Source organism: Vipera berus, assembly GCF_964194415.1.
Source record: "Vipera berus genome assembly, chromosome: 1".
Classification (NCBI taxonomy): Eukaryota; Metazoa; Chordata; class Lepidosauria; order Squamata; family Viperidae; genus Vipera; species Vipera berus.
This window is the reverse complement of record NC_138202.1, coordinates 309,516,538-309,529,699: the sequence shown is the minus strand read 5'-3', so window position 1 is coordinate 309,529,699 and position 13,162 is coordinate 309,516,538.

Below are 13,162 nucleotides of genomic sequence, written 5' to 3'. Positions count from 1 at the left end.
CCTGTAAGTATCCCGGGCCTAAGCCATGTAGGGCTTTAAAGGTAAGTACCAGCACCTTAAATCTCACCCGGAGGGCAACCGGTAGCCAATGCAGCTCGCGCAGGAGGGGTGTAATATGGGAGTATCGGGGTACTCCCATCACTACATTAATTAGCCTCTATGTTCACCTCCATCTTTAAGATTTTATGGTAAATAGCAATGTTGATTTGACAACCATTTTATCAAGATGAGCAGAAATGTTTTTCTTAGCATGGGCAGACAGTGACGGGGAACCTGTTCCTATTGAAGTTGTAAGCTGAACTTGGAGTTGAGCCGTCTCTTTCTGGTTTTGGCCCAATGCTCTGTATCTAAGATAAAGTGTCACTGGCAGACTCCTCTACCCATAAGAACAAACCACTGAGAATGTCCATTTCTACATTTTAAAAGAGAAATTATAAGCTACCAAGATAACTCTAGTAATACCAGATTTAAAGTGGTATTCCATGGTTAATGGTTTGATTTAAAGGACATAATGTAATCTTTTCTTCCCAAACTAGTTTAATTATTGTAGGGCTTTGCATCAGAAAGTGGAAAAAACTAAACTATGACTCAGATCATGTTCTGAAGTGATTTAAGAGTTTGCATCAGAAAGTGGGAAAAACTAAACTATGACTCAGATCATGTTCTGAAGTGATTTAAGAGTTTGCCAGAGTATTGCTCACATTGCAAAAGAATGAGTTTCTGTCATCTATGACTTATTGGCTGTTTCTAAGTGTTTCTGCCTATGTCAATACATTGTTCGCTACTGTAACTATGTTAATGAATTGAACATGATTAAACATGCAGCATGTTATGAGTTTCCTCTGGCAAACATTTGGTTTCTCTAAGTAAGACTTCCATTGGGGAAAAGCCCAACCATCGGTATTTAAACCACCTCTTTTCTGAGGAAAACTTTTAGGAAGAAAGAGGAAGAGGAAAATGCTACATCTTTTTGAAGGCTGAATCATGAATGAGTGGCGTATATTCAAAGATAGGTGCAATTTATATTTGCCAGACATAATGATAGATGCTGGAAATGCAGCCTGTTGGGATAGAGAATGGGTAAGTTTTGAAGAAAGCTTGAATGATTGTCATCTTTTTGTTGATTTTTAAAGTCCAACAAACAAATTAGAACCCTTATATTAAAACCATTGATATTTAAAGGCCAGGATGATGGGGGGAGCAATGCAACTCCTCTCCTGTTTTCATAAGGAGCAAAGCACTGAGAGGAGACGATTGGCAGAACAACCCCCCTTGCAAATCTTCATTCCAAACAAGAGAATCTATTATTCTTTCGTTAAATCAAAGAATAAATGAATCAATAATAAGATAAATCAAGCCCTAAACTCTTTAAAGTTTTAACCCGTTTTCCTAAAATGTACTTGAAAAAGCTATCATTGCAGATCTTTCCATTCATGTGTGTGATCTCTTGCTACCAATGTCACTGAGGAATCATATGGTTATCCGTCCTGTCACAGACCCCCATTTCTTTTACTACCTATTTTTTCTAGATGTTCATTGCACCTTGCTGATATGAACACCAAATGTAATGAATATTCATATGATTATGTGCCTTATCTATTACTGCTGTTATTGTGAACAGCTTTAAATTGTTCAGCATAGAAAGTGGTATATAAATAAATGAAATCACTAAATCATAACCTTGCCTCTACTTCCTATTTTGAGTTAAATTGACATAGGAATGTATATAGTCAGGAATGTGGCCTTGAGAGGTACAGCTGTAAATTTTTAAATGCAGAAGATAGTTAGGATGCCCTATTTGTGCTTCCATAAGACAATTCAGTCATATCCTCAGGAGATTGAAAAGATAAAATTACTTGAGATTTTGTTAATTTATATTTTACCTTTCTTTAAGGATCTCAAGGCAGTGACCCGATCATATTGCTGGATGGAAAAAATGAAGAGAGATTTTCATAGGATACAAAAAAATGAAGAGAGACTTTCATAGGATACATGGAACAAAAAAACTAGGCAGTGCATTGTGGGCTCCTGTAGGTCTCCTGGATCTGGGATGCAAGAGTTCACTAAACCACTGGATGGCAGCAAAGAGACAAAGAAAAGCATTTATTATTGCTAACCAGTAGCAATCTGGATTTTGGCTGCCCTAGCCTAATGTGAACCTTGAACCTAGTTTGGGTAGTTAATTTGTGGCTCAGTATGTTACAAATTGAGTAAAGTAAACCATTAATTTAATTTGGGATTGCATGTGTTGTACACCATGGCTATAGAACTAATCATAGTGTTAAGTCATTTAATTACACATAACTGAGACATATACACACATGGACATGCACTGATTTTCTGTTATTTGTGCTCAGATGAACTAATGCTCCAGTTAAACCAAAATAATATAAATCTCACTGATGTGGGCATAGATGGAATAAGCTGCTGCACTCAGAAATGCAGCTTTTAACGTGTAATTAGTAATGGAAACAGCCTTACTAAATAGGGTTACTACTGAATGCTTTTTCATCAACTTGATTTTTGCTCATTTGCAAATCTTGCATCTGTCTTTGCTAGTAGAGAATTATTGACTATATTATCCTGGATGAAGCACTGAACACAACACAATTTTTTGCTGTATTACTTTCAATCAAGATACTTCTTATATATTTTAAACAATGTATCTGTGATTATGAATTAAAATTCCTTTTTCTAAAAGCACTCAGGCCACAAAACAGAACTTTTTGACAGTTTAAAAAATTGGTCCAATTTCTTAATAATTATTATTTGGAATTGTTCAACAGTTTTATTTTTCCAGTTTTCAAATCTTAACATCTTAACCATCACAATCCTGCAAGAAGATTCCAATCCTAGAAAGTTGGGTAGTCTCATTAAATGAAACCCTCATATCTCAATGCTCTGAGTGTGGATCTATGAAAATAGCCACATGGCAATTTTGGCTGCGTCTGTGCCCTCTGCTCACTATGATACCACCACTGAGAGTCCTTCTGAGATTGGAAATATCTGAGCATCAAAGAAACTCCACTATCTTTTAATCCTACCAACACCATGCATAAGATAATTTTTGCTAACTATGATAAATCCTTCAAGGGAAGCTGGGTTGGAAGAAGAAACTTCAATAACTTGAGCTGTGCTGATGGCTCTGCCCTGACAGGTTAAAAAATACAAAGGATCTGCAAGCTCTACTAAATAAAGGTTGAAGGAGCACAACAGAAAAAAGAGACTAAAATTAAAGACTACACTAATGACAACAGGTAAAATAATCAGCCTTATTAACAATTAATAATAAAGATATCAAGATGCTATAGATACATTGTGGAATTTGAATACCTTTTTCAAGCTATTATCTTCTGCCTTTTAGGGTCAACCATCAAAAGCAATGAAAGGGGGAGTCAAGAACTATGCCACAGATTAGCACTTTGTAGAGCAGTCATGAAGGCCTTGGAAAAGATATTCAAATTCCACAATGTGTCTATACTTACAAAAATCAGAATTGTGCAAGCTGTGATATTCTCTGTGACACATAGGAAACTTTTGTGGGATTATGAAAAACTGTGCAGGTAGTCCTCGACTTATGACCACAATGGAGGCCAAAATTTTTGTTGCTAATTGAAACAGTTGTTAAGTGAGTTTTGCACCATTTTATGACCTTTCTTGCCACAGTTGATAAGTAATTTACTGCAGCTGTTAAGTTAGTAACACCGTTGATAAGTGAATCTGATTTCCCCATTGACTTTGCTTGTCAGAAGGTGGGAAAAGGTGATCTTATGACCCCTGGTCACAGCAAATGCCAGAACTAAAATTCAGCAAATTCAGTTGCCAAGCATCTGAATTTTGATCGCATGATCATGGGGATGCTGCAACAGTCATAAGTGTGAAAAAGTCACTTTTTTCAGTGCCTTTGTTACTTTGGTCACTGAACAAACTGTTATAAGTAGAGGACTATCTGTATATGAAGACCATTGACAACTTTGATATCTGATGTTGGAGAAAAACTCCTGAGAATCACGTGGACAACAAACAAATTGAACAAATCAATCCAGAGTTCTCACTCAAGGCAGAAATGACTAGGCTTTTGTCATCCTGTTTTGAACACATTATGAAGATCTAGCTCCCTGGAAAAAGCTCAAATTCTGGGAAAGTTCAAATGAAGGAGAGGTGACCAGCAGCAAGCTGGATAGACTCACCATAGTAGCAATGATTGTACTGTTGGGTTAGCTGTGAGAGGAGGTTAGGGACAAATCGTTGTGGAGTAAATCTATCTATCTTGTGTGGTCAGTAAGAGTTGACAATGACTTGATGGCATGGAACCATCATCCATCATAGTAAATCTTGGAAAACTACCATACCTTTTAAAAACATTTAATTATTTTTAAAAATGGTATATATTATCAAAAGAGTATAGGAATAGAAAGACATAATTCTGAAGATCTGTTGAAGAGAACCTGAGAAATGGATGTTATGTGTATGTAATCCAGCCATCAGAAAATGGAGAATCTGCATAATAGCCTTCAAACAGAATGAAAAATTGATTTGTGCTTTTGGATGTTTACTCAGAGTGAGGAACACTTTTGTAATTAAATGGGATTTACTCCTCGGTATCAATCTCAAATCTTTCTAATGATACATACCAAAATGAGGATTCAGTTATTGGTGTTATGGGTGAAATGTTGATACACAGATATACCCTGCTTTCCTTCTGCACTGTCAGTATACATTTGCCTCCATTTGTTCTCCCCTCTAAAATCTATGAATGAATAATGAAGCATGTGGCAAAAGTCACGCCCTGAAATAATGTTTGACATAATTAATACATATTCATTACAAAGATTTTAGGTTGCCTGTTTCACCAGACTCTAGCCACTTTGCAATATTAAAACAATAAAACCACCAATGTTATTGCAGGAGAGTAAAAACCTCAAGAGACAGCTACAATTGAAGTCCATTCTCTATTTGAAAGATCACATTCTGATTAAAAGATTGTTTTATCACAGGTGCAAGCTTATTAAAAAGAGGTCTTCTATTCTACAGTTATGGCTGCCATCTTGACTTTTCAACCTCATGGACATCCATGATAACATACCATTGCTAGCATAGCCTCCCTTGTAATCAGGGATCAGTTTTGTAGGCTTGATTGAAAAACATGAATCTATCTGATCATCTCGAAGACTGATTTATTCTTTGGATGGGGCCACTTCTAGGGATGGGGACTGGATAACTGCTTGATTGTCTACCTATTCAAAAGGGCCTAATTCCCCAGTGTGACAAATGGAGGGTCTTCTTTGACTAACATTCCTTGGCATTAGGAACAGAAGAACACAGCAGGAAGGGATTCTTTTTTTTTTTAGTTGAGTTGTCAATTCTTCCTCTTCCCCTTAGACTCCTGCTATCTAAAGAAAATAGCCTGCTCTAAAATGGGCCATCAGGCTTCTGAGTATTGAATGCGGCTGCAAGGATTTGAACACAAATGCAAGCCTGAGAGGAGATCGGATAACAAAACAGTCAAGTTGTCTGGGCAGCTTGGAAAATAATACAAATTAGACAAGTAATCAATAGCATTCAGCCTTCTAAGTGAATGCTGCAGAACAGAAACCTCAAGCTCGTTTAAATTGTGTCTCTGGAAAGTTTCTCTCTGTTGCAAACTATAATAACACTTGTTACGGTTTTGTTAAGTGATATTCCCATTTTGATGGAGATTGTTTACCCAAACAAGGGAGAGAAAGCAGCTGTGATAATTCTTCTTCCAAGTCAGCTTTTTATGCATGAAGTAGCTTATTATGAAAGAATTGAGAAATTTCAAGATCCAATATTTCATTGTGAGCCTGATTAATTACACTTCATTAAACTAAAGATTAAAAGGAGTAAAGGCATATAGTTGTAGCTAAACAGCAAATGAAGGATGGATAGGATAATCATTAATGGTTTAGCAGAATTGTTTCAGGTCATCCAGCATCATCTAACAAGGGCTAATGGAATAAAAGAAAACACAACGGGGAATTTAGACTAAATGAATGAGGAACATTTCCTAAAGGACAAGAAATATTTTCTGGGGAAAAGACAGACATTGTTAATATTAGTTTAATTCAGAGTAGGACAATTTCCCAAGCACTCAGCTGGATAAGAAGCCCACCCCACCCAATCCCACTCATTTCTCAGCAGTAGTTATGACTGCCTTTTGCTCAGCAGTAAATATATTTTTGGCATTGTACTCAAAGATAATAGAATCAGACAACATGGATCCACAATATGGATATATCAGACCAAATTATTGTTTATAACAGAGTTAGAAGGGACCTTGATGGTCTTCTAGTCCAACCCCTCCTGCTCAGGCTAGAAACCGATACCATTTCAGACAAATTGTTGTCTTCTTAAAAACTTCCAGTGTTGGAGCATTCACAACTTCTGGAGGAAAGTTGTTCCACTGATTAATTGTTCTAACTGTCATGAAATGTCTCCTTAGTTTTAGGTTGCTTCTCTCCTTGATTAGTTTCCAATATATTTCCAAGAAAGAGAACCCTGTGGTTGCATGTTCTAAACCAGGAATGGGGAATAATAGCCCTTTTATGACTTGTGGACTTCAACTTCTAGAATTCCTGAGCCAGCATGGAACAGGCTTAGGTTCACTTTACATTGGGACTCTGCATGTAATGAAGGGAGATTTCACCTTTCTTCTTTACTACCATGTGCCTCTGGAGAGAATTCTTCCTTATTATTATTTTTTGGAAATATACCGGTACTGGGAAAATTGAAAAACATATAAACAAACAGGTTTATCTCTAGAACTGCTTTCATAAAATACAAATGTTCAGCTTCAGGGCCCAGGGCCAAAAACCAGAAGTAAGCATTTTTCCTGGAAGTGTTCAAAGACAAATTATTATTTGCTATGGTGATATGGATCCAAGTCTACATAGCTAGAGAGCACCAACTAGGGAATATCCCTGCAGAATATAGTTTAGATCATTACTTGCAAACAATCTTCCAGCAAGGGTAGTGAAAAGACTCCAAATTTGCTTATGAGATTTCTACTGTAGATGGAGGGCTTGAAAAAGGCTTTCTAGACATATAGTACATGTTTTGGTGAGCTGGTTTGAAAGAAATCTGTGAAACACTTTTGAAAGCAATGCTACCTCCAGTGGCAATGAAGAGGTAATCATCATTTGGCTGGGTCTTGAAAGAATATATTTCAGCTCTATTTTGCATTGATCAGACCTCCCCTATAGTGATGGGAACCATACTTTTGGAAGGATTCAGACTAACTGGAATCAGTTTGGAAATCAACAGCGATGATTAATAGACTCAAATTAAGTCCAATGAAGATATGTAGAAGGAATTGGGAAAGTGAAGACTAGGGGAAGATGCATAGCACTCTCTCTCTCTCTCTCTCTCTCTCATTAAAAAGCAAATATAAAAACACAATGAAAAACAAAGTTAAAATGAAGATGTTAAAAAAGTTAAAAGGAAGAGGGAGTATTCTCAAGCCATCCCCACCCCCAGGTTGCATATTGCTCTTAGACCCCCATGCCAATAGGCAGAGCCAGGTCTTAATGCTCTTCCAGAAGGCAAAAAGAAGTGCCCACCATATCCCTGGATATAAGATATTCCATATGGCGGGGCCAACAACAGTGAAGATTCTCCTGGATCCCACCAGTTGAAATTCTTTAAAGTTTAAACAATGGGATCTCCAACATATTCTTGGAGACCCTAATCCTAACCCTAACCGTAACCTTAATCAAAATTCCAATTCTGCCCTAATAGGATTTTTCTATGTATCTTACCAAGAAATGCAGATAAGGCAGTCTCAATGTCATGGTTCCGATAGATGAAACCCATCAAAAGAACTTTCAGGCAAAATTCTTCCTTAAAGAACATTTATTCGAGAAACAAAGTATTGGCACTACATAGTTGAACCCAAAAACTAAATGCCCTTCCCCCGATACAAAGTAACAAAGCACAATTCCCACCCCCAATAAACTGTCATAAAACACATTCCCCAATTAGCTTCAAGCGTGGGCTGTCTTCTCAGGTCCTCAGCCCACCAAAACCTTATTAGCTCATCCTTGAGTTCCCATGGCAGCATTATTATCATGGCTAACAGAGCTTACATTCCCCCCCCCCACTGCACCTGAATTCTAAAAATAAAGAAACGCATGTTAAAGTTGAAGAGAAAATAGTTGCATTTTCATCAGTTGTCAGAGCAGGAACGTGTTGTGACTCAGGGCCAGCCGGTGGGTCCGACAGCCGGGTCCGATGTATCGGAGGACTCAGATGAGGGGGAGGAGGGAGACGAACCGGCTGATGATGGTTTGGAGGCTTTGCAGAGTCCTCAGCCGGGGACCTCTTCTCAGCTGCGTGAGCCCGAGAGTGCGGAGGATGATGACCCACAGCTGGCCCTGTTCAAGGACGCCCGACGCAGGAGGCAGTCGAGCAGGAACAAACAAAGAAAGGCTATGGGACTCCTCGGGAGGAGGCACAGGGAGACCACGCCCTGAGCTCTCTATAAAAGGAGTGTTTGGGGAGGGGCTGGTTGCTGAAAGCAACTTTTCCGCTTGAGAAGACAAGCTCTAGTGTTTTTGTTAACTGCGTAATTAAATCTTGGCAGAAGCCTTTTAGCCTTGGACGCTCTCCAGTCTCTTCTTTTTGAATAGGGGTTTGTTAGAAGAGGGCTGGTTCAGAACAGTTTGCTTTCAGCCTCCCACCCCTTATTACTACGATGGAGCAGCTTCTTGCCGAGAATGCCCAGCTCACCCAGCAACTCACTTTGCTGGCAGCTCAGGTGGCACAACTGCAAGCTCAGGTACATGCTGCACCCCCACCCAGGAGGAAATGTCAGATAGCTATGCCGGATAAATTTGCTGGTAATCCAGAACTGTTTACTGCCTTCCTGGGACAATGCCAGCTTTTTATCAGCGTGAGGGCGGCTGATTTCCCCACTGACCGAGATAAGGTGGGATTCGTGTTGAGCCTTCTGTCGGGAGATGCAGCTCGTTGGGGCACGGCTCTGTTGGCACAGCCTAGCCCTTTGTTGGATAACTTTGGGGGGTTTTGTGACCATATGCGCCTCATGTATGAGGACCCAATTAAGGCGCAGACTGCCACCCGACGCCTGAAAGCTTTGAGGCAGGGTCAGCGCCCCCTACAGGCCTACATCAGCGATTTCCGGCTGCTTAGCCAGGATTCCGCCTGGAATGAGGCTGCGCTCGTGGATGCCTTCCAGGATGGCTTGTCAGAGGAGATGTTGGATGAGCTGGCCCGCGTGGACATTCCCTCAGACCTGAATGGGCTGATCCATCTTTGTCTGCGGATCGATGCCCGGCTGCAGCAGCGAAAGAGTCGCCGTGCTACCCCACAGACCCCTGCCGCTCCTGTTGAGCGTGAGCCCCCAGTCCAGAGGGAGGAGCCAATGGAGCTGGGTGCCGCCAGGTCCCGTCTATCGGTGACGGAAATGGACAGACGACGATCGGGGGGGTTGTGTTTTTACTGTGGGGACCCTGGACATTTGGCTGCTTCTTGCCCGAAGAAGCGTCAGCGGGCGTCAGTGACCAAGCCTGCCCCGAGAAAGTCCCCTGCTTTGCTGTCGGGAAACGGCCCGAGCCCGATCTAGACGGTGTGAAAGATCGGGCGACCCACAACGACCACGCCGAGCGACGCCGTTCCGACGGTGCCTGTGAACCTCCACGGCATTTGATTTTGGAGGCACGTCTGATCCTTCCTGGCAAGCCAGAGGGGATTCCGGTCCATGCCTTAATTGACTCTGGGGCTACCACTAACTTTATGGACTCGGCCTTCGTGGCCAAATGGGCTGTTCCCCAGTGTCCAGTGGATCCGCCCATGCTTGTGGAGACCATCGATGGTCGAGTGCTCCTGTCCGGGCCTATTACGGCCGCCACGCAACCCGTGTGTATGGCCATCAGTACCCATGTGGAGGCCATCCAGTTTTACGTCACTTCGGATCTGCACTTCCCCGTGGTCTTGGGACTGGCGTGGCTCCGGGCGCATGATCCACAGATCTATTGGTCTCAGAACCTGGTCACCTTCCCAAGTTTGCAGTGCGTGGACCACACCCGCCATATCTGTGCCGGCCAGGTGGAGGGTTCCCCAGGGGTTTCCTTGCCTCCCGAACTGTCCGACTTTGCTGACGTGTTCAGCGAGTCAGAGGTGGACCAATTACCCCCGCACAGGCCCTACGACTGCTCCATTGACCTAGTCCCTGATGCGCCTCTCCCAGTGGGGCGTTTGTACTCCATGTCGGAGCCCGAGTTGGCTGCATTGCGGGACTTCCTGACAAAGAATTTGGCTCGCGGTTTCATCCGGCCCTCGTCTTCGCCAGTGTCTGCGCCCGTGCTTTTCGTCAAAAAGAAGTCGGGCGAGTTACGGCTTTGCTGTGACTACCGGAAACTCAACGCCATCACGGTGCGTAACCGCTACCCGCTGCCCCTCATCCCCGAGCTCTTGGACCGACTCCGGGAGGCTAAGATCTTCACGAAACTGGACCTGCGTGGAGCTTACAACCTCGTCAGGGTTCGGCCGGGTGATGAGTGGAAGACGGCGTTTGGTACTCGCTATGGACATTTCGAGTACACGGTGATGCCGTTTGGCCTGACCAACGCCCCCGCTGTGTTTCAGCATTTTATGAACGATATCTTTCGGGATCTGTTGGACCAGTTTGTCGTGATTTACCTGGACGACATCCTGATTTACTCCCCGTCGCGTGAAGCGCATCATCAGCACCTCCGTCAGGTCCTGCAGCGCCTCCGGGAACATCGGCTTTTTGCCAAGTTGGAGAAGTGCCAGTTCTACCAGGTGACCATCGATTTCCTGGGTCACCGCATTTCTCCTGAGGGCATCGCCATGGAGCCGAGTAAAGTCGAGTCGTTGCAGAGTTGGCAACCCCCGCGTCGCGTGAAGGACGTTCAGCGACTCCTTGGATTTGCCAACTACTATCGGACATTCATCCCTGGCTTTGCTGCCTTGACAGCCCCCCTCACCCGGCTCCTGCAGAAGAAGACTCGGTTCCAGTGGAACGCCCCCGAACAACAGGCGTTCCAGGCTTTGAAGGACGCCTTCATGAAGGAGCCCATCTTGAAACATCCCGACCCGCAACGGCCATTTGTCGTGGAGGCGGATGCCTCCGACATTGCCATTGGGGCCGTGTTACTCCAGGCAACGACGCCCAGCGGTACTCTTTTCCCTTGCGCGTATCACTCTCGGAAATTGAACCCCTCGGAGCGCAACTATACCATCTGGGAGAAGGAGCTGCTGGCCATCAAGGCGGCGTTCGAGGCTTGGAGGCATCATCTGGAGGGGGCGCGGCATCAGATCGAGGTCCGGACGGACCACAAGAATCTGGAAAGCCTGCAGACCGCTCGGAATTTGAATCAACGCCAGATCCGGTGGTCCCTCTTCTTTGCGAGGTTTGACTTCCGGGTGCGGTACATACCAAGCGGGCACAACCAGAGAGCGGATGCTCTGTCCAGGAAGCCCGAGTACACCCGAGTGGAAGACAAGCTTCCGCCCAGGACAGTGATCCCCGTCGAGTCTTTTGCTGCGGTGCGGGAGCCGGTGGATATACGGGCTCGGATCCGGGAGGCGCAGCAGCAGGAGGCGTGGGTGGCTCAGCGGAAGGAAGAGGTGGGGCCAGATTCGCCTTGGTCGGTCGCGGATGGACTCCTGTATTATCGTGACCGGCTCTATGTTCCAGGAGGGCCACTCAGGGGACTCGTCCTCAGCCAATGTCATGATAACCCGGCTGCGGGGCATTTTGGCCTGTTCAAGACTCTGAACCTGGTCTCCCGTACTTTCTGGTGGCCCCGAGTCCGACACGATGTCCAGTCTTATGTCACCTCCTGCGTCCCATGCAGGCAGGCCAAGTCAGCGACAGGGGCCCCGCCTGGTTTACTGCAGCCTTTGCCAACGCCCAAGAGACCCTGGGGGGCTGTGTCCATGGACTTTCTGACGGATCTACCCCCATCCTCCGGCTTCACGACAGTGTTTGTGGTGGTGGACATGTTGACCAAGATGGCGCACTTCATCCCCTGTCGCGGCTTACCGTCAGCTCGCGCCACTAGTCGCATGTTCATCCAACAGGTGTTCCGGCTGCACGGCCTTCCCGATAGAGTCGTCTCCGATAGGGGGGCCCAGTTTACAGCCCGCTTCTGGCAGGAGTTGATGCGGGCGTTGGACATTAAGGTTTGCCTCTCGTCCGCGCATCATCCTCAGACCGACGGGGGTACCGAGAAGGTCATCGGCATCTTAGAGCAGTATCTGCGCTGCTATGTTAACCTGCAGCAGGACAATTGGGTGGACTATTTGGCCATAGCCGAGTTTGCCTTTAATAACTCGCAGCACACCTCCACGCAGATGACACCGTTCTTGGCCAACGTGGGTTATCACCCCAGGTTTTTCCCCCTTTCTCCCGTGGACTCACCGGAGCCGGCAGCGAACGAATTCATGGCGGAGTTACAGGCGATCCATCGGTTGGTGCGACGGCAGCTGGAGAAGGCCAAGGCCGACTACAAGAGGTTCGCCGATCGGTCGAGAAGGGATACGCCTCCACTATCGGTGGGGGATCGGGTCTGGCTGTCCACCAGGAACCTACCATCCACTCGACCGGCGAGGAAGCTGGACCACCGTTACCTTGGACCGTTCCCAGTCGAGGCCGTCATCAATCCGGTCGCCTATCGTTTAACTCTGCCACGTTCCCTGCGCGTGCACCCCGTCTTCCATCGGTCCTTGTTGGTCCCCGAACAACCGGCCTGTCCACTTCGCCAAGCGGAACCTCCCCCATCAGGAACTCGTGATGGAGGCAGCACCCCCGAGTACGAGGTCGCCAGCATCAGGGATTCCCGCTGGCTGAAAGGTCGCTTCCAGTACCTGATCGAGTGGAAAGGGTACGGGCCGGAGGACTTCACATGGGAAGACGCGACCGCCGTTCATGCCCCTGCGTTGGTGACCGCGTTTCACGAACAGTTCCCATCCCGACCGCATCCGGATCGGCAGACCCGGGGGAAGGGCCCTGCGGTGCGGGATAGTGTTGTGACTCAGGGCCAGCCGGTGGGTCCGACAGCCGGGTCCGATGTATCGGAGGACTCAGATGAGGGGGAGGAGGGAGACGAACCGGCTGATGATGGTTTGGAGGCTTTGCAGAGTCCTCAGCCGGGGA